We start from the raw sequence: 24,069 nt of genomic DNA on the forward strand, positions 1-24,069 counted from the left end.
CAGGAGGGAAATCACAAAATGAAGATTAAAAAGTTTAAATTGACTTTAGTTATTTTTTAATGCACTCATTTATAAGAAATAATAGAAGAATATGATTATTATTTCTTATGTAGTAAGTCTCCTACACACGAACCTTCAAGTTGTGAACTTTCAAAGGTGCGAACATGTGTTTGCCTGTCCAATCACGTAAGTTAGTTCACGTGTCTCACGTACGTTGTCACACGTGTGCATCCTCTACAAGTGGTTGTGCTTTTGTGTACTTTACTATAAAATACTGTAGAGAGCACAGCGGTACAGTATCTTTATTTCAAGCCCAGAACCTGTGCCATCAACGTCAGGCATGCGTGAAAACTGCAGCTTGCCCTCCGTCTCCTGTTGCTGACGATCCTTCAGCTCTACCATCTCCCACTTCCTCTCCCTCCTCCAGTCAGTAACTCTCCTTGCCTGTTCACTCGATGCCAGCCCCTGTATGCCAGCTGTTGTACTGCACTACCGTACTTTTCAAGGTACTGTACCATAAGATTAAAAATGTTTTTTTTTTTTGTTTTTTTAATGTATGATTTGTGTGAAAAGTATTATAAACCTATTACAGTACACTATATAGCTGACTGTGTTAGTTGGGTACCCAGGCTAACTTTGCTGGACTTATGAACAAACTGGACTTATGAAAGAGCTCTCAGAATGGAAGTCGTTCGTATGTAGGGACTTAACTGGGATTGCTTCATGAGATCCTAACACTGTCCCCTTGACAATCCAATCTATTTTTCATACTTCCTTCTAAAAAGAAAGTCAGATTATGTCACATGTCATCACCGTCCCCTTCTCAAAAAAAGAAAGAAAGAAAGAAAGGAAGGAAGGAAGGAAGGAAGAAAGAAAGGAAGGAGGGAGGGAGGGAGGGGAAGGGAAGGAGGGAAGGAAAGAAGGAAGCAAAGTAAAAGAAAAGGCTTCCAATAATACTTAGAATAAAATCAGAAATCCTTCCCATGGCCTACAATTCCCTGCATGATCTGACCCCTGGCCACCTCTCCAACTGTATCTTCCTCCACTTTATCCTCCTCCCCTCCATGAGTTACACTGTCCTTTTGCTAGTCCTCATCATATCACATCCAACATATTCCTGCCTCAGGGCCTTTGCACTTGCTGTTCCCTTTGCCTGGAAATAGCTGCACAATTCGTTTCTTCATACCATTCAACATTCTGTTCCAGAGTCACTTTCCCAGAGAGATCTTTCCTGCCTCCCTTACTTTTTTCTCTGTCATTCTCTATCCTGTTATAACTGCTTTATTCTTCTTCAGGGTATATGCATTTGTGCTATTTACTGTCTGCCTCCATCATTAGAACTGAATTTCTATGAAGTCCAAAATAATTGGGTTTGTCTGATGTGTTCATCACTGTATCCTAACATCTAGAATAGAGCCTGGCACAAAGAAGAAAGTCAACAAATCTTTGTTGAGTGAAAGACCTGCAACGTTCCCAAGGCCAAAATCATGAATGCTAAAAGGACAATACTGTGAACATTTTGAATTCTGAAATTAGGATTCCTTCTGCCATGTTGACTCTTATTTTCCAAACAGATTTATAAGTTTGTATAGTTCATACAGGCAACTGTCTATATTTATACATACAAGGCCAGATCCTGCCACAGACCAAAAACAACCTGTATACTTTTTGGCACTGTATTATCTTTTTCAGGATACATCTCTCAGGCCGCTCATTGGTATTGTGGCGTCTCTAATGATCATTATTAAATGAAACTCATTTAGTTATCACATCCCTTGTTTCTAGTTTCTGGTCCTTAGAATTATTAAATCAGAGTACCAAAGACATGTAGTCTCCTCACACAATACAGTTACACCCTGCTGTTTTGAATCTCTAGAAGATTACATTCAGCAAATAAAAAAAGAAAGATTCTAGGGCTTCCCTGGTGGCGCAGTGGTTGAGAGTCCGCCTGCCGAAGCAGGGGACACGGGTTCGTGCCCCAGTCCAGGAAGATCCCACATACCGCGGAGCGGCTGGGCCCGTGAGCCATGGCCACTAAGCCTGTGTGTTCAAAGTCTGTGCTCCGCAACGGGAGAGGCCTCAACAGTGAGAGGCCCGTGTAGCGAAAAAAAAAAAAGAAAGATTCTAAAGAAGTGATCTTTAGATCACGTCCCATAAATACCTGCTTTAGGATCACTTGAAGGCTCTGCTAGAAAAGTACAAATTCCTGGGCTGCATCCAGACCTAGGCCTGGGGTCTGGCAGTGTATTGGTGAAGAAGCTTCCTAAGTGATTCTAATGTATGATAAAGTTTAAGAAACTCTACCCTAACCGTCTTTGCAACTTTCAAATACGTCTGACTTATCCAGAACACACTAGATGGTTACTATAGATATATTTTTTTAAAATGCAAGTTTTGAATGCTGATGTCTTTAGGAGTGAAATGTCATGTCAAAACTTATTCTCAAATGACTCAGCCAAAAGATCTCTCTCTATATAGATATATAAGGCACATGTGGCAAAATGATAGCAATTGTTGAAACTAGGTGGTTTTTCTTATGTAGTACTATTCTTCCAACTTCTCTGAATGCTTGAAAATTTTCATAGTAACAAGTTGAAAAAATGCAAGCTCTGATTCACCCAAAGGTCGCAGTCACATGAAGCAGGAATAAAGATAAATAAAATGAAGCAAGACCCACAAGGTGATGGCCTGGCCACATGGTCAATGGGAGGACCCGGAAGGCTTAGGGAACTTCTCCGGATTTTTCCTGAGCTGGCTATTAAGACAGCTTTTCCCCCTCAGGGGCAGGCTGAGGGTGCTCCAAGGGGTCATTTGTGATGCCCCAACCGAACGTCTTCCCAGCAGTCGGCCATGGAAGTAGCTCAGCTCAGGACTCCAGGCATCAGCAGAAATGTGTCGTTTCCAAATGCACTTGACATTCTTCAAGCACAACTCAATTGCTCTCAGAATCGGCCACTTGTGCCTCGGAAAGGAAAGGCAAATGAGGGGCCCCTAAAGTGCTGCCCTTGGAGTTTGCTAACACTTGAGGGGAGAGAGAAAATCAGCCCTTGATGTTGCACAAAAAAATAATACTTCTTTTTTTGTGTGCATACGTCTTTCCTTCGTAGCCACGTGGGTTATCAAAGCTTCAGTCCCGGGACCCAGCATTCTGCTCAGCACAGGTTAGAGGCTCAGAGGCTGGCTGTCGAATTGAGCAGTAAAGCTAAGGAAGGATGGTTCCTCTCTGTCCTCTGTTCTGTACCCTCAGTCCCAGTGAGCTCTTAGAATAAAGTAATCATCACTTCACCCTAAACTATCAATCTTTTTAGTACATGTCACCACTTCTCCTCTTGTGAAAACAAAACTGTTTAATAAAAACTATGAGAGAGCACGCAAACCTAACAGCCATTCCCCCATGAGCTTTACAAAGCAGCAAAGGCATGCAGTTTTGAGGCAGAATCTTGGCAAACCAGGCTTTTGCTTCAGATTGGCTTAGAAAATTAAGGGCATACCTTTTTCTCTGATGAAACAACCATGGAAGATTTTAAAAAGAAGTCTAACAAACAAGAAACTCATGCCTCACATCCATGTAAGAAGGATCCCATCAATTAAAAACACCGTGCATTTTTTTAAAAACATCTTTATTGGAGTATAATTGCTTTACAATGGTGTGTTAGTTTCTGCTGTGTAACAAAGTGAATCAGCTATACATACACATATATCCCCATATCCCCTCCCTCTTGCGTCTCCCTCCCACCCTCCCTATCCCACCCCTCTAGGTGGTCACAAAGCACCGAGCTGATCTCCCTGCGCTATGCGGCTGCTTCGCACCAGCTATCTGTTTTACATTTGGTAGTGTATATATGTCCATGCCACTCTCTCACTTCGTCCCAGCTTACCCTTCCCACTCTCCATCTCCTCAAGTCCATTCTCTACACCTGCGTCTTTATCCCTGTCCTGCCCCTAGGTTCTTCAGAACCTTTTTTTTTTTTATTCCATATATATGGGTTAGCATACGGTATTTGTTTATCTCTTTCTGACTTACTTCACTCTGTATGACAGACTCTAGGTCCATCCACCTCACTACAAATAACTCAATTTCCTTTCTTTTTATGGCTGAGTAATATTCCATTGTATATATGTGCCACATCTTCTTTATCCATTCATCTGTCGATGGACACTTAGGTTGCTTCCACGTCCTGGCTATTGTAAATAGAGCTGCAATGAACACTGTGGTACATGACTCTTTTTGAATTATGGTTTTCTCAGGGTCTATGCCCAGTAGTGGGATTGCTGGGTCATATGGTAGCTCTATTTTTAGTTTTTTAAGGAACCTCCATGCTGTTCTCCATAGTGGCTGTATCAATTTACATTCCCATCCACAGTGCAAGAGGGTTCCCTTTTCTCCACACCTTCTCCAGCATTCATTGTTTGTAGATTTTTTGATGATGGCCATTCTGACCGCTGTGAGGTGATACCTCATTGTAGTTTTGATTTGCATTTCTCTAATGATTAGTGATATTGAGCATCCTTTCATGTATCTGTTGGTAATCTGTATATCTTCTTTGGAGAAAAGTCTATTTAGGTCTTCTTCCTCTTTTTGCATTGGGTTGTTTGTTTTTTGATATTGAGCTGCATAAGCTGCTTGTATATTTCACTGTTGAAATATAAATATCCACTGTATATTTCACTATTGCATTTTTATTTTATTCTTGCGATAGAGATGGAGTTCGACTGATCTAGAGCAGAAGCTTTGAGAAGCAGTGGCTGGCTAAATTACTTGAGGCCCCAACAAAAGATTTCTCTTCCTTCTCTCCTGAGTCAATTGTGAATAAACTCACTCATTAACCTGAAAACCTACCAAAGAAACAAAGAAACAAATATGGAAAATCCCTTAACACCAAGTACCGTTTTGTTTTTCAGCTTGCAACCAGTGGGATCCTAAGAGGCAGTCGCCCTCTTTTTTCTTGGTTTAGCTGTATTCCCAGGGTGAAATCCCAGCAGGGCTTCGAAAAGGAAATGTACTAGAGAAACAACTGTACAGAGGACAAGTTTTTGTTTCCTTCCTCTCGCTCTCTCTCAATCTGGATCCCGCTCTCTCATCACAGAGCACCATGCAACTAACCAAGACGACTAATGACAACAGCGCAGCTGCTGTCTTTGCTCATGAAGTCAGCCGCAGCCAACGTTCTCCTTGAAACCGAGTGAACGCCTTGAATGGTCTCCAGGTAGCACCGTGTGCAAAAAAGCAGCTCTGGTTATCAGGGAAACCAGGTATTAATTGTTGCTCTACCGAGAAAATTGACTTCTCCAGAAAACAAACTCAGAGGTATTCAGAGTAGCGGATGAAAGTATTGATATGCCGTCCATTAATCCCTGAAAGATTCTGAGTATCATACAGGCTGTTGCTGAAATTTGATAAGAAGCCAGAGAAAGGAGAGAGGCAGAAGTGCACCAGGAGTTGGGGGGTGGTGATCAGTACAGAAGATCCCATCCCATCTCACTGGCGCTGGCCGTGCCCTTTGAAGCACCAGGTTTATTGTGTCTAAAGGAGTTAGTTTAATAAAGAGGCAGCCCATATATATGTGTTAGCATACGGTATTTGTTTCTCTCTTTCTGACTTAGGGGGAAGGGTAAGCTGGAACAAAGTGAGAGAGTGGCAATGACACACATACACTACCAAATGTAAAACAGATAGCTAGTGGGAAGCAGTCGCATAGCACAGGGAGATCAGCTTGGTGCTTTGTGTCCACCTAGAGGGGTGGGATAGGGAGGGTGGGAGGGAGACACAAGAGGGAGGGGATATGGGGATATATGTATAGGTATAGCTGATTCACTTTGTTACACAGCAGAAACTAACACACCATTGTTATACTCAATTATAATTCCAATTATTGGAGCAATTATACTCCAATAAAGATGGTAAAGGAAAAAATTAAAAACTAAAAATAAATTTTTAAAAGAGGCAGCCCATAAAGGGTACTGTAGCATGTAAAGTTGCTATAATTAGATTTTCAGGAGATATGATAAAACATTTAGCTGTAGAGAGGTTAAATAACCACCACACTTTCTGGCATCGCTATTATGCTCTCCAATCTGAGAAGGAATGGTGGTGGTAGAGGGGAAACTCGAAGGGTGGGTGAGATGGGGGGGGGAGAGAGAGAGAGAGAGAGAGAAGGAGGGAGAAAGAGAGAGAAGGGAGAGAGAGACACACATAGGGCATGCAGAGTAAAAGAAAACAGAAAAAGAGAGACGCTTCCAGGATGAGATGGAAAAACCATGAGATAATGAGAAAGATGATGTTGGATACCATACTGTTCAGCCACTATTTATTTATTTATTTATTGCCCGTGCCACGCAGCATGTGGGATCTCAGTTCCCCAGCCAGGGATCAAACCCACACCCCTGCATTAGAAGCACGGAGTCTTAATCACTGGATGCCCAGGGAAGCCCCCCAGCCACTTTTTGAATAGCAAAACTAAGCAATCTTTTAACTGTCGTGCCTTTATTTTCCTATTTGCAAATGTAAGAGGTACACATTACAAAAGAAAGACAAAGTATATAAGTTAAAAAAAAAAAACAAAACAGAAAGCCAAGGTCTCCAGTACTCTGAGAGAGAGACTGGTAAACATCTGATATTTAGAGTCAGACTTTTCCCCTACATATAAACATTCTCTTATTATTAGTAATTTAATTCTTTTTGAAACCAGTAAGGTATTGAGTGTACAGATTCTGAACCTGGACAACCAAGGTTTGGATCCTGGCATTGGGCAAGTTACTTACCCCTCTAAGTCCCTGTGGCCTCACCTTTAAAGGGAAAGATGGCTCGTACCTACTTTATAGGCTTGTTAGGGGGATTGGATGAATTTATTTACGTGAAAGCCTTAACACTGAGCTTGACGTCCAGTGAGTGATCAATACATGTAGCTATTAATCGCTTGAAGGCAGGAATCACGTGTATCTTGCTCTTTACTAGATCTCCTTGACCTACGCAGTGCCCAGCTCATTTAAAACATATGTAAAATGAATGTGTTGTCCTAATTAGCACAGTGACTAGAGCATTGCTGGCAGCTCCACCCCTCAAAAATAATTTTATTAGGAAGGGAAGGGATGGAGGACATCACTAATACGTTTCTTCTCCTCTTCCGGTTGGGAATTTACGCTTGGGTTGAGAGGTGAACTGTTGCTTTAAAAACAAAACTTTAAAAATGTTTAAAAAAAAACTGCTACTTCCCAAGTTTGAAGAAGCAGCCAATAACCCAATTAGTATAATGAAAAGCCCATTTCATATCATGAGTCCCTAAGCTTAGACTCAAACCAATTTTGATGCAATGAGAAATAGGCTTTCAAGGTTTCTGACCCCTGAACCTTTTAGATCAGAGGGGACCGTCATTACATTTGCATATGCCATGAGCAACAGGAAGATCCTCTATTTTGCCCTCTTCAAAATGTGCAGTCATACCAAAAATACTCACAGCTGGAATAATTAGCAACTCAATTTATTGCCTTCCATTTTCTAAATAGAAGCTTGATATTTAAATAGCGTCACACTGTGATATAACATAGCCTTTTCTCATGGAAACACTTTGTTTTTCTTTTCCCCCTATGAAATGATATGCTGTTCAGTGTGACAGGCAAAGTCTCAGGAGGTCACTAAAGAAACCTGGTGTTTTGTGAGCAAATCCATTTCAGAGTCTTTGGGATGAGATAAGGAGTCTTCCCCCTCCCTCAAACCACCGCCCCCCGGCCGCCCCCCGCCAGTTGTTCACTTCTTGACTTTTTTCAAGTTAATTGGTAAGAGTCTTAATATAGTCGAGGAAAAAAAACAAAGACTTCTGACTTTGATTTCAAACATGACCTTGAATCTACCATACACTATAATATGTGACTTCAAACTTGACCTTGAATCCACCCTACAGTATAATATGGGAGTGCAGAGACAGACATCTGAAATAGACTTGCATTTGTGTTCACTGGCAGCCAGAGGTGGATGCAGACAGAATGCATGCCATCAGATACAATCAAGGAGCAGAACGACTTCTCCCACTGTGTTTACTGCCTGTACCATCCACAAAGAATTTTCGAGCTGGAAGGAACCTTACAGTATGTCCCTTTATCATATCCTGCTTCACGCTATTACATCTGTCCTGTGTGTTTGCCTTGTCCCTCCAGTCAAATTACAAGCTTCTCCACAGCAGGTCCTATATCTTTTGTTTCCTAGTATTCTTTGTTCATAGTACGTGTTCAACAAATGTCTGCTGAAGGAACACACAAATTACGGTTTAATGGAAAATGTACAGGCTTTGGAGTGAGGCACGTCTGGATTGGAATCTCAACTCCATGAGGAGCTGCATGACGTTGGGAATGCCAAATAATCTCTCTGAGCCTCAGATGCCTCCTCTAAAGGATGGGTAAATAATAATATGTACATTACAGAACTGTTGGAAGGGCTGAAAGAGGTAATAGAATTTGTGAGCACAGAAGCTGGCCTATAGGAGGTGTTTAATCCATGTATGTATTGTATTTTTTCCTCAACTCTGGAAAGAATATAATATCTAAAATATGAAGTTATGAGTCAACCGATATTTATTGGGCACATGGATAGAATGGTGAATTAAGTCCTTACCCTCATGGGGGATTTCTAATTGGAGAGACAGACCAAATAAACAAAACTCAAGTCTGAGTAAACCAATAAATACATGAAATAATTACAAAGTGTGAGAAGTACTATGAAGGAAACAAAGAACTAAGAGAAAATGTGGGACGCCATTAGTGTGGTCACTCCTCTCTGAGGAGATGACCAAGAAGAGGAGGTCTGAGGATAAGAAACGGGTAATCGAACGGTGGAAAGAGCATCCCAGGCAAAGGAAATGTATGTGCAAAGGCCCTGAGGTGGGAAAGACTGAATTTTTGAGGCTGTGAATGAAGAACAGCGTGGATCACTGGGTCGTGATCCAGGGGCTAAGTGGTGGGAAGAAGAGGTTGGCCCAATGGAAGACTATATTATGCATGGTTTTGAGAGCAAGGAATTTGGATTTTAGTCCAAATACAAAGGGTTTTAAACTTTATCTTCTCTGTGAACAAAGGAAGCAGATTTAGGAACACTCAAACTTGAAAATAACTATGGTAGAAGAGACTCATGGTAATTCAGTCTAGTCCTCTATGATGAGAAGGCCTGGCTGTATTCTTTGTCATCTGCCTTGAGGGTTTGGGGTTTTCTCCAGAATATTCTAGCCACCCCTTAACATGGCACCTATCACTCTATCGGCATGTGGATATAATTAGACATCTTAAGGTGAACGTGAGCAAACACAACTCCTGATTTTCACTCCAAACTATCCTTCTCTTCAGGCTTCACCCATATTGGTTAAAGAAGCCTTCACCCATCAGCTGGACAGGTGCCATCCCCAGGAAGCAGACTCTAGGAAGAAACATCTGCATACAGAAACTTTATTAGCAAGCGCTCTTGGGAGTGACAGAAGCAGGCTGGGCGGAGGGAGAAACTGAACAGGGATGCTGTCGCAAAGGGCGAGCTCTGGAGCTGGGATGCCTCTGCAGAGTGGTTTCAGTTTGGGCTGCAGGATTTGGGCCTTAATAACCTCACCTGGACCAGTCATTAGATGTGGGCTGTCCACAGGGATGTAACCTTGGGTGCAGGGTGGCTGTCTTTAGCTGAAGTTCAGTCTCAGAGAGGGACTGGGCTGAGATCTGTTGGCAGGCGAGACGCGCGCTCTAGTTTCAGAGGGTGGCATCCGGGTGAGCGCCATACCATACACCTCACTAGGCTTCACTAGGGTTCCTGTCCTTCCCTCACACCTGATCCATCTTCAGCCGATTTCCTTTCTGCCTCCAATCCATCTTCTTCTCGCCACTTACACCTCTGTATCACCTTGCGCCTGACCTACAGCATCCAGCAGCCTCTAAACAGGTCTCCCCTCTTCCGCTTTGGCCCTTTACATCCATCCTCCACTCAGGAGCCAGTCACTGTCTGCAAGCACAAGTCAAACCGCATTACTCTTCCGCTTAAAATCTGCCGCTTCCTTTATACTTAGCAGTAATCCAGCTCCTTGCCATGGCTGACGAGGAACCTTGTTATGGCCTATCTCACCTCCTCCCGGCCTCCACTGACTCTGCTCCTGAAGCTTTGCCATACTTTTCTGCTGTCCCTCAAAGAGGCCAGGCTTCTCTCCATCTCAGGGTATCCTCACTGTGTTTCCCTTGGTCTGAAATGTTCTTAGCTGAGATATCTGCATGGCTCCTCCTGCTGAGTTCTTTCAAGGCTCCCTTCAAAGCTCACTTTCTCAGAAAGCCTTCCTTGATCAGTCCTTCCCACCCCATCATTTGATTATCCTCCCTGGCCTGAGGACCACCCCACTTCCTGGTTCACGGCAGTGGTGTAGAGACACAGCCTTCTCATCTGCTCAGCACTAATCCCTTTGAGTAGCTATCGTGTCTGTGCCTGTCTTACTGTCTGCTTCCCCAATGGCATGCACCTTCCTTAAGGGCCCAGATGAAGTCTTCCTCACCACTGTATCCCCAGTCTCTGGGAGAGTGCCAGCAGATGTCTGGTGTTCGATCAATTTTTAGGAAATGAATAAAAACACGAGCTAATCTAGATCTTGAAAAGTTTATTTTCTGCTGCCTGTAGGAAGGCACGGATTTCAAAGTTTCCTGTCTGCTCCCAGATGCAACACTTCTATTTGTTTATGCTGTAGCGTCTCCTTCAAGGGATGCTCTGTCATTTTGGTTTTCAAGGTTTTGGTAAACAAGACCACGTTTTCATTATGTCTACACGTGGTGATTTTAAATCCTTTGAGAAACCTTCACCTTTCTATTCTGAGGAGGCTTCTAGCACGTTTTGCAAGAGCCTTCTAATTTTCTCGATCTTTCAAGCCAGAACGCTCCTCAACTTGTCTGTCATTCTTGAGGTACATTAGCCATAATCACATGGATCATTTCCACTGAGAACACACGATGGTTTAGGAAAACAGTGGGGTAATGCATTTTTTAGGCTTATTTCTAGGACCCCACTTAGTGATTCTGTACATTTTGCAGTCCTTCATTTCTCCCTTTTCACAGTAAACCCAATAGATGTATATATTCAGGCATTAGTTTACACTAATCTCAGGGCTAGTTCCTGGTTTGTAACCGGGAGCCTCAGAGATAATATTCGTATAAGTCTGGAAGAATTTTTGGTAAATGTACTTGCTCCTTATCTGTCACTTCTCTGCCCACCCATATACCGAGCGGTTTATCTTCATAGGTTTCGTATCTCTGCAAACATGGAGATTTCATGGTGTATTTTCCCTTCCAAATCACTTTTAAAAGAATGTGATGAGAATGGATCTCATCTCCGAAACCTCCTATGTTTACCCTCCACCACCCAGAGAAGAATCCATTTATCTTTCTCTTTTTCCTCCCTACCTCTGTAACAAAGGAGTCCTGCCTGATACACCTTTTTTATTTCCTATCTTTGGTGCTTCAGTGATCTCGGGAAAGCCTGAAGAGTTGCATTTACCATGATGCTGCACAGGGATCGCGTGGACCATCTTTCAGATGCTAACATATTACCCACATGGATCCATTTACCTATTAATCAAATCACACGTGCTGATATTTTCTGTCATGCCCTCAAAGTTAGCCATTTGAGAGCATGTTTTGGAAATAGACGTTTATGCCCTAGCATTCTGCTTGGAAAAGACTGGAGCAAGGATCGGGTTCTCCAGACTACTTGGTCTCTCCCATGAGTAGATCTTTTAGACCGAGGGAGACACACTGACCCTCTAGCTGTTTTCCATTAATTAATTTTTTCTCCTACTGAGATGAAATTTACATAACATAAAATTAACCATTTTAAGGTGTACAATTCTGTGGCGCTTAGGGTGTTCACAATGTCGTACAACCACCTCTATTTTGTCCCAAAATGTTTCACCACCCCAAAAGAAAACCCTGTCTCCATTAAGCAGCAACTCTCATTCCCTCTTCCCCCACCCCCGGCTCCGGGTAATCACTCATCTGATTTCTATCTCTATGCATTTCCCTATACTGGATATTTCAGTTACTACACGGAATCATACAGCACGTGACCTTTTATGCCTGGCTCCTCTCACTTAGCATAATGTTTCCAAGGTGATCTCCACTGTAGCATTTATTAGTACATCATTACTTTCTTTGTGGCTGAATACTATTCCATCATATATATCATCAACCTTCAGTATCTGCAGGGGACGGGTTCCAGGACTCCACCTGGATACCAAAATCCATGGATACTCAAGTCCCTTATATGAAATGGCAGAGTTATTTGCATATAATTACATACATCCTCCTTTGAATTATCGCTAGATTACTTGTATTACCTCGTACAATGTAAATGCTATGTAAACAGTTGTAAATACAATATAAGTGCTATGTAAGTAGTTGCCAGCGCATCGCAAATTCAAGTTTTGCTTTTCGGAACTTTTTTTTTTTTCCAAATATTTTTGATTCACGGTTTGTTGACTCCACGGATGCAGAACTTGCGGACGTGGAGGGCCGACTGTATGTGTGCCACATTTTGTTTATTCATTCATCCACTGATGGATATTTGTGTCGTCTCCATCTTTGGGCCACTGGGAATAGTGTTGCTCTGGACATTTGCAAGCAAGTATTTGTTTAAGTACCTGTTTCCAGTTATTTGGAGGATTGCAGTGGCTGGGTCATATGGTAACTATGTTTAACTTTTTGAGAAACCTGTAGTTGGTTTCTAAATGTAGAGAATGGTGGTCCACATTGAACTCCTCAGCAAGGTTACATTCTGGTTGGCCCTAAACACTGTGTCAGACTCCTTGCATCCAACCCATGTCGTAAGCTTATTTTTGAAAATTTGAAATAAATTACAAAAACAAGAAGCATCACCAAAGAGCCAGTTGGCAGTATTTGCAGAAAGAGTAAACATACCTTACAAAATGCTTTAACACTCCCAACTCAATGGCTCTCATTTCAGGAAAGAGGCTATAGTGAGAGCCTGGTAGCGTTTATATTCTAGGAAAGCTATCTTATCCCTTACATTTAAAAAAAATTATTTTATTTTATTTATTTTTATTTTTGGCTGCATTGGGTCATCATTGCTGTGCACGGGCTTTTTCTAGTTGCAGCGAGTGGGGTCTACTCTTCGTTGCAGTGTACAGGCATTTCATTGTGGTGGCTTCTCTTGTTGCGGAGCACGGGCTCTAGGCGTGCGGGCTTCATTAGCTGTGGCACGTGGGCTCAGTAGTTGTGGCTCACGGGCTTAGTTGCTCCGCGGCATGTGGGATCTTCCCAGACCAGGGATCGAACCCATGTCCCCTGCACTGGCAGGCAGATTCTTAACCACTGTACCACCAGGGAAGTCCCTTATCCTTGACATTTCTATTTAAAAACGCTTTCACTGTTAGCCCATGCTCTGAGCACTGTATTATAAGCAGTGCTTACTCACTAGGCCCAACTATTGCAGAACCTGGTAAATGAGTCTGCATATGGATGAATTTCAAAAGTTTAGGTGGAGAGAGATATTATGTCTTATCTTAAAAGCAAAATTACGAAGTCCTTCTCTAGGAAGGGTTTGAAGAAACTCTGTGCTTCCTACTTCAGTCAGGGTCAGAGAAGGTCTGAAATGTAAGACTCAAAGTGTGTTCCTGGCTACCATCTGACCCAGCAATCCCACTACTGGGCATAGACCCTGAGAAAACCATAAACCAAAAAGAATCATGTATCACAATGTTCATTGCAGCTCTGTTTACAGTAGCCAGGACATGGAAGCAACCTAAGTGTCCACTGACAGATGAATGGATAAAGAAGATGTGACACATATATACAATGGAATATTACTCAGCCACAGAAAGAAACAAAATTGAGTTATTTGTAGCGAGGTGGATGGACCTAGAGACTGTCATACAGAGTGAAGCAAGTCAGAAAGAGAAAAACAAATACCATATGCTAACACATATATGGAATCAAAAAGAAAGGTTCTGATGAACCTAGGGGCAGGACAGGAATAAAGAGAATGGACTTGAGGACACGGGAGGGGGAAGGGTAAGCGGGGACGAAGTGAGAGAGTGGCATGGACATATATAAACTACCAAACGTAAAACAGATAGCTAGTGGGAAGCAGCCGCATAGCACAGGGAGATCAGCTTGGTGCTTTGTGACCACCTAGAGGGGTGGGATAGGGAGGGTGGGAGGGAGACACAAAAGGGAGGGGATGTGGGGATATATGTATACATATAGCTGATTCACTTTGTTACACAGCAGAAACTAACACACCATTGTAAAGCAATTATACTCCAATAAAGATGTAAAAAAATACAATACAATACAAAAAATAAAAGTGTGTTCTTGGGATCACTAAGTGTGTTTGTATATTACTAACTTCAGGTAAAGAAAGTGTTCCATGGTATTTGGGAAATACTGGAGTAAATAAAGTTAAGGAAATTACTACATATTTTCACAAGCCTTTAACATCTTAAATATTCTAAATATCCCAGTACCCTCTGCAAAATATTTATCATTCTGCTTACTGATTTGATTACAGAAATTTTAACCCACCCACCTTCCCAGTCTTCAAACTGGTGTTCCATGCGGTATACCTTTGAGAAATAAAGTTTTCATTCATTTCCATTTCTGAATGAGTACACTAAAGTACAGAAGAAATGAAAAACCAACAAACCCCAATAATGGTTATTTCCTAGATTTTTGTAGGTTCTTAAGACCTAGTCACTGGGTGGAGAGGGAGGGAGGGATGGAAAGAAGGAAAGAAAGAAGAGAAGGAGTCAGGCCTATCTATGTCATAAAAATTAAAAGGGACAGATGAAGTATTCTATGGGATTCCTTCAAAACCTAGAAAAGAAAACAAAATCGATTTATCTAAATTCTTGCATAGCTAACAACAAGTCCTAAGTCATCAAAGCTATCTTAGACATAGCAACAGCCAGGGGAGAAAGAAAACTGCTACTCATTTTTGTGTGTTAGGGATTTCCTTTTTCCACTGTGGTGGAGATTTCTGGCATTTAAGTTTGGGGCCCTGCTTCCTTTTTTCAACCCTCAAATAAAAGATAGTTATCTTGAAAACAATTGATTTTCCCATTTGAATTTACATCAGACCCTTTGGGGCATAAGCAAATATAAGAAGGCCTGTCGGTGTACGTACCCACATTTCTTTACATGTATAATGTCCATAGGTACAACATTTTCTTCTCACTTAGCACTGTATAGGAAATGCTTTAGCCCTTCAGGGATATTAATTAAGCTGTGTAGCAACGCCTGTGACATGTCTGCTTGCCTACATATATCTGTTGGACGCTCAGAAATTAATGCTTTGCAGAAGTGTGCCATTTAAGTGTGTTTGTAGGCCAGCCACATACCCAGTGACAATGCACAGAACAGGTCCATACATTTCAGCCACACACACACACACACACACACAAAGCCATTAAAAAAGGCAACCATCATTTAGCATCAACACGTAAATATTGCTATGGCACTTCATATCCTCTTGGGCAGATCCTGCAGTGTCCCTGTCACAAAACATGTCCCAGGGAAGCAGGCACTGAAAGCCTGGCTTCCTTGAAAGGCTCCTGGTTTCTCAAATGCTGGGTTTCCTAGGGCTCAAGCCAAGGCTTTTTAAAAATGCAAGTGTCAAGGAAAACTGTCATGCATGTTTGCCTTAAGTACCCAAAAAGCTTGTCACTGCCATCTTGGAAGTCTTGACGAAGATGCACACGGACATGCTGAGGCACAGGAAATTGAAAGCTGCCTGACGTGGAGGTGGCATGTGAGACTAAAAGGCAGGGGCCTGCCATCAGGCATTTTCTTTGCAAGTGGGAGCATTAAACAAAACCTCAAGGAGAGTCTGGTGAGGGGAGGCTGCCTTGCAGACATCGCAGAGGTCTGGACTTGAACTGGGGTCCTGTCTGGCTCTTAGGTTTGGCTTGACAAGAAGTGAAGTGGTTACATGAAAAACAAAGCAGTGTCTGCCTTTCTGGGAGGGGAAGAGGAGTGGCTGGGAAGGGCAGGGGCCAGGAGGGAGGAAGAAGGTCAGGCCAGGGTGGGGGGCTTGGACAGCACCCGCTCATCCTTGGGGGCTGGGCAGGGCAGTGGTTAATGGGTAAACTGTAGGCAGCATTCGGATTTCAGAGCCTGGTTGCCCCACCTGTAACCTGCACAGCCTGGGGCAAACGACGTGACATTGTTGAATCTGTTTCTTTGGTTGGAAAATGGTGAAAACGACTGAAAATATTTCATGGGGATATTGTGTGGATTAAACGAGGGGGCTCAGCACATACCTGACGGTAAATGTTGGCTTTCACTGTTCTGGAGCTAATGACCAATGACTCCCATAGACAGCCTCCTGAAAGTATGTATTTCTTGCCTTTTAGTCCCTTTTCCTTTCTTCCCTGTGGGATCCTTTGGTTAACTGCAGTGAACTTTAGTTCCTGTCTTTCTGGTATGTCCATCAAAGTCTCTCCTCTTCCTCACTGCAAATGTGACCATAACGCACCTCTGCACAAATGTCTGCAGGCTCCGTTTCCTACACAGAATAAACCACAGGCTTGACTGGGCCTTGAAGGTGTCCCTGCCACAGGCCCTGGGGCCTCTCCTACACTGAGTCCCAGCCCAGTGGATCCAGAATACTTGGACATTCTTGCTTTTCTGGCCTTTTCTTATTCCCTTGCCTCTGCCTGGAAGGCTCTTTCGCTGGGGTAACTCTCACGTTTCCATCAGAATGGGATTCACACCCCATTTCTACACAGCCCAAGCTTCCCTGACCCCCAGCATCCTATGTTCCCAGACAGTGCCCCGAGCTTAAATCCATCTTACGACTTTCCACATTCATGTAAACTACATGCTTAGCTTTCTCCTACTAGACTGTAATTCCCAGGAGACAAGGGCCACACCATCTTCCTCCTACACCCTCGGCGCCTTGCTGGATGCTCAGCCCCTAACATGACCTGCATAAACGCTGGATGAATTAAGCTGAAGTCCAATGAACACAGCTGGTAATGGGATTACAAATGGGAGGTGGGAAATACAAAAATCCTTATTTAGCATAAAATTGGAGTTTCAGATAAAGAACCTAGATAAGTTTGGCTTGAGGGCCTCTTATTAACAAAGCCCTCACATACTTATTTCACAAAAGAGACTGTCCGTGTGGGATTTTCAAACCCTTGATCATCGTGCTCTCCTGTAACAGTTAGAACAATAATACTGCCGTACTCCACATTTCTCTCGGGGACTCAGACACTTGACGAAGTCGTCTTAGACGTTCTTATAATATCCCCATTAGGGAGATAGAGGCAAGGTAGATGGGGAAAAGAGGCAAATTTAAGCCTTGCCATATATTAATGAGAAAACAAACGGTAGCAAAGGTTAGGCTTGAATCACACTGGCCACGCTGCGTCAAGTTTGGGATAAAGAGAAAGTGCCCTATGGCTAGAACCAAGGGCAGTGAGTGAATCCAATTTTCCCCACAGCGATACCTCTTTTTCATTTTACTTGGCACGTAAGAAGCAGAGTTGAGTTTCTAGGGTATTTGAGTATTAGCTAGTACATTATTCCTTGAAAAAGAAAATCCTTTCAATTCTATGCCGAAAATCCAACACGGTGAACTTCAGGGCTCTTATTTTAAACCCATAAAAGAAACGCTGACCATTAAGCAGTAAAGAGAGATTGTAACATTCGAATTGAGGTGGACATAATTCGGCGCAATCTATCAAAATTCAAAATGCACATTATACATACCCTTTGATCTAGCAATTTCACTTGCAGGAATTTAACTTTTGAATATAATCAGGTAAGTAGGCAAAGAAAGATATATACACAAGACTCTTCATTACGGTTTTGTTTGTAACAGCGAAAACCTGAAAGCAGTCTAAATGTCCATCAACAAGAGACTGGATAAATAAATTATGCCATTTCGGAATACTACACAGACTTTACAAAAGAATGAGGAGTAGTCAGGATGGCGGTGTGGGACGGTGCGGAGTTAGCGTCGCCCCCCCAACTAGGGCACCTGCTGGCCTCTGGTGGGGGACTCTGACCCCAAGGAGAGGGGAGCAACCCCAAAGTGAACCGGTAGGACACAGGGGGACTGAGGGGGGAGGAGAAGTGGAGGCCAGACAAGATCAGCGCCCCTGAAGCCAGGGAGATCAGGAGAGGCAGGTGGGAGGGACTCTCCGGGAAGAGTCGGAGAGGAGCGGAGGGCGACTGCCCTGCCCACGGGGGCCCGGGGAGCCTGCTGAACTCCCAGGCCGGTCCCCTGCAATCCAAAGCCCCCTCCAGGCCCCATAGGTCCTAGGGGCATAGGAGGGAGGCCAGGGAGACAGGAGAGGCAGGTGGGAGGGGCCCTGATGGAAGAGCAGGGGAGGAGCGAGGGTGTTTGCCCCGACCACTCGGGCCTTGCAAGCCTGCTAGGGTCCCAGGTGAGGTCCCCTGCCCTCTGAGACCAGGGTGGGGGGCAAGCCTGGGTCCCTTCGGTTCCTTGAGCCTAAGCTCCACTTCCCACAGCCCCCAGGGCCTTTTCCAGTCCTGGGGGTCCTAAGCATTGGCCCCGCCCACCACCCAAACCTTGCCCTTGCTTAGGCCCTGCTCTCCACAGCCAAGGCCTTCCACTGCCCCCTTTTTCTTTTTTTCCTTTCCCTCCTCCTCTTTTTTTTACTGTTGTGGTACTGATGTACCTTCCAGTTGTTGATTCATCTATATTTTTAGTTTTAAAAATAAAAATAAAAATAGTTAGTTAGTTTCCTAGTCTAATTTTATTTTTCACTTTGTTGTTTTTCTCTTTTTTTTTGCCACCCCACGCAGCTTGCGGGATCTTGATTAGCAAGCCCGGGGTCAGGGGGAAGCTCCTGAGGTGGGAGCTCCAAGTCCAAACCACTGGACTAACAGAGAACCCCAGACCCCAGGGAATATTCATCGGAGTGAGGTCTCACAGAGTTCTTCATCTCAGCACCAAGACCCAGCTCTACCCAGTAGCCTACAAACTCCAGTGTTGGAAGCCTCAGGCCAAACAACCAGAAAAACAGGAACACAATCCGACTCATAAAAAAAAGAAAAAAAAAAAGAAAGAAAAAAAGACAGCAAAAACATATGTCACAGATGAAGAAGCAAGGTAAAAACCTATAAGACCAAATAAATGAAGAAGAAATAGGCAATCTACCTGAAAAAGAATCAGAGTGACGATAGTAAAGATGATCCAGAATCTCGGAAATAGAATGGAAGCATGGATTGAGAAAATACAAGAAATGTTTAACAAAGATCTAGAAGAACTAAACAACAAACAGAGATGAACACCACAATAACTGAAATGAAAAACACACTAGAAGGAATCAATAACAGAATAACTGACGTAGAAGAATGAATAAGCTGGCTGGAAGACAAAATGGTGGAAATAACTGATGAGGAGTAGAATAAAGAAAGAAGAATGAAAAGAATTGAAGACAATTTCAGAGACCTCTGGGACAACACTAAATACACCAGCATTCGAATTATAGGGGTCTCAGAAGAAGAAGAGAAAAAGAAATGGTCTGAGAAAATATTTGAAGGGATTATAGTGGAAAACTTCCCTAACATGGGAAAGGAAATAGTCATCCAGGTCTAGGAAGCACAGAGAGTCCCATACAGGATAAACCCTAGGAAAAACACACCAGGACACATATTAATCAAAGTAACAAAAATTAATTCAAAGAAGAAATATTATAAGGAGCAAGGGAAAAACAAAAAATAACCGTATGGGGATTCCTTTGTAGCTGATTTTTCAGCAGAAACTCTGCAGGCCAGAAGGGAGTGGCAGGATATACTTAAAATGATGAAAGAAAAAAACCTAACACCAAGATTACTCTACCCAGCAAGGATCTCACTCAGAATCGATGGAGAAATCAAAAGCTTTTCAGACAAACAAAAGCTAACAGAATTCAGCACCACCAAACCAGCTTTACAACAAATGCTGAAGAAACTTCTCTACGCGGGAAACACAAGAGAAGAAAAAGACCCATAAAAACAATTCCAGGGCTTCCCTGGTGGCACAGTGGTTGAGAGTCCGCCTGCCAATGCAGGGGACATGGGTTCATGCCCTGGTCCAGGAGGATGCCACATGCCACGGAGCGGCTGGGCCCATGAGCCATGGCCGCTGAGCCTGCGCGTCTGGAGCCTGTGCTCCGCAACGGGAGAGGCCACAACAGTGAGAGGCCCGCGTACCACAAAAAAAAAAAACCAAAAACCAAAAAACAACAATTCCAGAATAATTAAGAAAATGTTAATAGGACCATACCTATCGATAATAACCTTGGATGTAAATGGATTAAACGCCCCAACCAAAAGACACAGACTGGCTGGATGGATAAAAAAACAAGACCCATGTATATGTGGCCTACAAGACCTACCCACTTCAGACCTAGGGACACATACAGACTGAACGTGAAGGGATGGAAAAAAATATTCCATGCAAAAGGAAATCAAAAGAAAGCTGGAGTAGCAATACTCATATCAGATAAAATAGACTTTAAAATAAAGACTTTTATGAGAGATAAGGAAGGACACTACATAATGATCAAGGGATCATTCCAAGAAGAAGATATAACAATTATAAATGTTCATGCACCCAACACAGGAGCACCTCAACACATAAGGCAAACACTAACAACCATGAAAGGGGAAATCGACAGTAACACAATAGGGGACTTTAACACCCTGCTTCTGTTTGGACAGATCATCCAAACAGAAAATAAATAAGGAAACACAAGCTTTAAATGACACAACAGACCAGATAGATCTAATAGATATTTAGAGAACATTCCACCCCAAAGTGGCAGAATACACTTTCTTCTCAAGTGCACATGCAACATTCTCCAGGATAGATCACATCTTGGGTCACAAATCAAGCCTTGGAAAATTTAAGAAAATTGAAATTGTATCAAGCATCTTTTCTGACCACAACACTATGAGAGTGGAAATCAATTACAGGAAAATAACTGTAAAAATCACAAATACATGGAGGCTAAACAGTGCTCTACTAAATAACCAAGAAATCAGTGAAGAAATCAAAGAAGAAATAAAAAAATACATGGAAATAAATGACAACGTAAACTCGACGACCCAAAACCTATGGGACGTGGCAAAAGCAGTTCTAAGAGGAAAGTTTATAGCAATTCAGTCTCACCTCAAGAAACAAGAAAAATCTCAAATACACAATCTACCCCTACATTTAAAACAACTAGAGAAAGAAGAACAAAGAAAACCCACAGTCAGTAGAACAAATGAAATCATAAAGATCAGAGCAGAAATAAATGAAATAGAAATGAAGAAAACAATAGCAAAGATCAATGAAACTAAAAGCTGGTTCTTCGAGAAGATAAACAAAATTGATAAACCCTTAGTCAGACTCATCATGAAAAAAAGGGAGAGGATGCAAATCAATAAAACTAGAAATGAAAAAGGAGAAATCACAGCTGACACTGCAGTAATACAAAGGATTATAAGAGACTACTACAAACAACTATACGCCAATAAAATGGACAACCACGAAGAAATGGACAAATTCTTGGAAAGGTACAATTTTCCAAGACTGAACCAGAAAGAGTTAGAAAATATAAACAGACCTATCACAAGTAATGAAATTGAAACCATAATTAAAAATCTTCCAACAAACAAAAGTCCAGGACCAGATGGCTTCACATGCAAAATGTATCAAACATTTAGAGAAGAGCTTACACCGATCCTTCTCAAACTCTTCCAAAAATTTGCAGGGGGAGAAACACTCCCAAATTCATTCTGTGAAGCCATCATCATCATCCTGATACCAAAACCAGAAAAAGATATCACAAAAAACGAAAATTATAGACCAATATCACTGATGAACATAGAGGCAAAAGTCCTGAACAAAATACTAGCAAACAGAATCCAAGAGCACATTGAAAGGATCATACACCATGATCAAGTGGGATTTAACCCAGGGATGCAAGGGTTCTTCAATACATGCAAGTCATCAATGTGATACACCACATTAACAAGTTAAAGAATAAAAACCATATGATCTAACTTTTCTTTTACAGAAATGTTCTACTAAACATGACTTGGTTCATCTTGATATAAAAAGGAAAGGTAGGGCTTCCCTGGTGGCTCAGTGGTTGGGAGTCCGCCTGCCGATGCAGGGGATACGGGCTCGTGCCCTGGTCCAGGAAGATCCCACGTGCCGCGGAGCAGCTGGGCCTGTGAGCCATGGCCGCTGGGCCTGCGTGTCTGGAGGCTGTGCTCCGCTACGGGAGAGGCCACAACAGTGAGAGGCCCGCGTACCGCAAAACAAAAAAAAAGGAAAGGTAAATAATTGTCCTCTGTGATCACTTCTTTCTATCGCCAATCCAAATAAAGATATTTTCATTTTCTGTTAATAAAAATAACTAAACTAAAATAAATAAATTTAAAAAATTAAATAAATAAAAAACATATCATCTCAATAAATGCAGAAAAAGCTTTTGACAAAATTCAACACCCATTTATGATAAAAACTCTCCAGAAAATGGGCATGGTGGGAACGTACCTCAACATAATAAAGGCCATATATGACAAACCCACAGCAAACACCATACTCAATGGTGAAAAACTGAAAGCATTTCCACTAGGATCAGGAACAAGACAAGGATGTCCACTCTCGCCACTCTCATTCAACATAGTTTTGGAATTCCTAGCCATGGTAATCAGAGAAGAAAAAGAAATGAAAGGAATACAAATTGGAAAGAAAGAAGTAACATTGTCACTGTTTGCAGAGAGGTAATGAAGGGGAAACGAGGACATTAGGCTGGGGTGTCCTTGTAAGAAGAGGAGATAAGGACAAAGAAACACAGGGAAGACCACGTGAGGACAGAGGGAGAAAACAGTCATCCACAAGCAAAGGCGGGAGAATCTCGGAAGAAACCTAACGTATCAACACACTGATCTCAGAACTTCTAGCCTTCAGAATTGTAAGGAAATAAATTTCTGTTGTTTAAGCCAAAAAATAAAAAAAAAGAGTGAGGTAGGTATACATGATATTACCTGAAATGCTTTCTACAATTTCTCACGAAGTTAAAAAAGGCCGTTGTCAAATGGTAGGTATAACACGATCCCTTTTATATTAAACTTAAACAAAATATGCTCAGATACCATAAACATTTCTGGAAGCCTAAAATAATAAACCTTCAAATGAGATTTCCTTGAAAATAGGAACGGAGGGGCAGGGAATGAATATACTTTGCACTTTTCACCTTTCTAATTGTTCAGTGTTTTTACCGAGAGAATGAATACATTTTGTAATAAAACACCTGGAAATACCAAAGCTGTTGTAATATGTGCTCTAATTCTTTGTCCTAAATTCTTGACCATTCCTTTGCAGAAGGAAATGGAGATAAAGATGCTGCGTGGGATGAAGAGGCAACAAAGTCGCCTACTCATCATGCAGGGAAGAGTGAGGCGGTCTGAGGGAAGCTCCAGCAGGAAGCCTGCCTGCAGTCCCACCCAGACAATCCGCATGAGAAACCAACGAGTCATCTGGCCTCACCCTCCTCATTTGCAGAATAGACATCGGCCTGCACAAGTGATCCTAACATGGGTTCCGGTCTCAAAATTCTGCCTTGGTGCTGCCAAATGATTCCCCCTCCTCTTAAGTGATCGGGTCAACCTAAATCATGTTGACCTTGATTCCTTCTCCTGGTCTGCTTTCTGATGCAGCGGGCAGAATCAAGGGGCCGACTTCCCAGAAGATGGCAGGTAAATACTTATTTCTGTGTCCTCATCACCAGACCCTTTCTTTCCTACGCCACCCCTCACCTCTCCCTCTTCTTCTATGCTTGAAATAGTCCTTCAATTTTAGCCCTGCAGAAAATGCTATACTTCTCCCTTCTCCCCCAAACTGAAGGTATTGTGAACTTGAAGATGCATGTTATAGGCGGGACGTGAGGAGGTCCCCATCCTAACACAGCTTTCATATTTCCAGACAAGGCCAACGATGGTGAGAACTCAGAAAACAAAGTACCCCCAGACCCAAACTGAATGTGTCCTTCCCTCCTGGTTCTCACACCCAACCCAGTGTCCCCCACACCATTCTCC

At 42.6% G+C, this 24,069-nt stretch overlaps 1 protein-coding gene across 1 annotated transcript in view; it reads right to left on the bottom strand.

Moving 5' to 3' along the window:
* The window catches only part of TENM2 (teneurin transmembrane protein 2), a 979,370-nt gene that overhangs the window by 284,754 nt on the left and 670,547 nt on the right, over window positions 1–24,069 (bottom strand). The gene's annotated exons all lie outside the window — the stretch shown is intronic.

The sequence above is a fragment of the Neophocaena asiaeorientalis genome, unplaced genomic scaffold (assembly GCF_003031525.2).
Source record: "Neophocaena asiaeorientalis asiaeorientalis breed wild unplaced genomic scaffold, Neophocaena_asiaeorientalis_V1.1 scaffold268, whole genome shotgun sequence".
Lineage (NCBI taxonomy): Eukaryota > Metazoa > Chordata > Mammalia > Artiodactyla > Phocoenidae > Neophocaena > Neophocaena asiaeorientalis.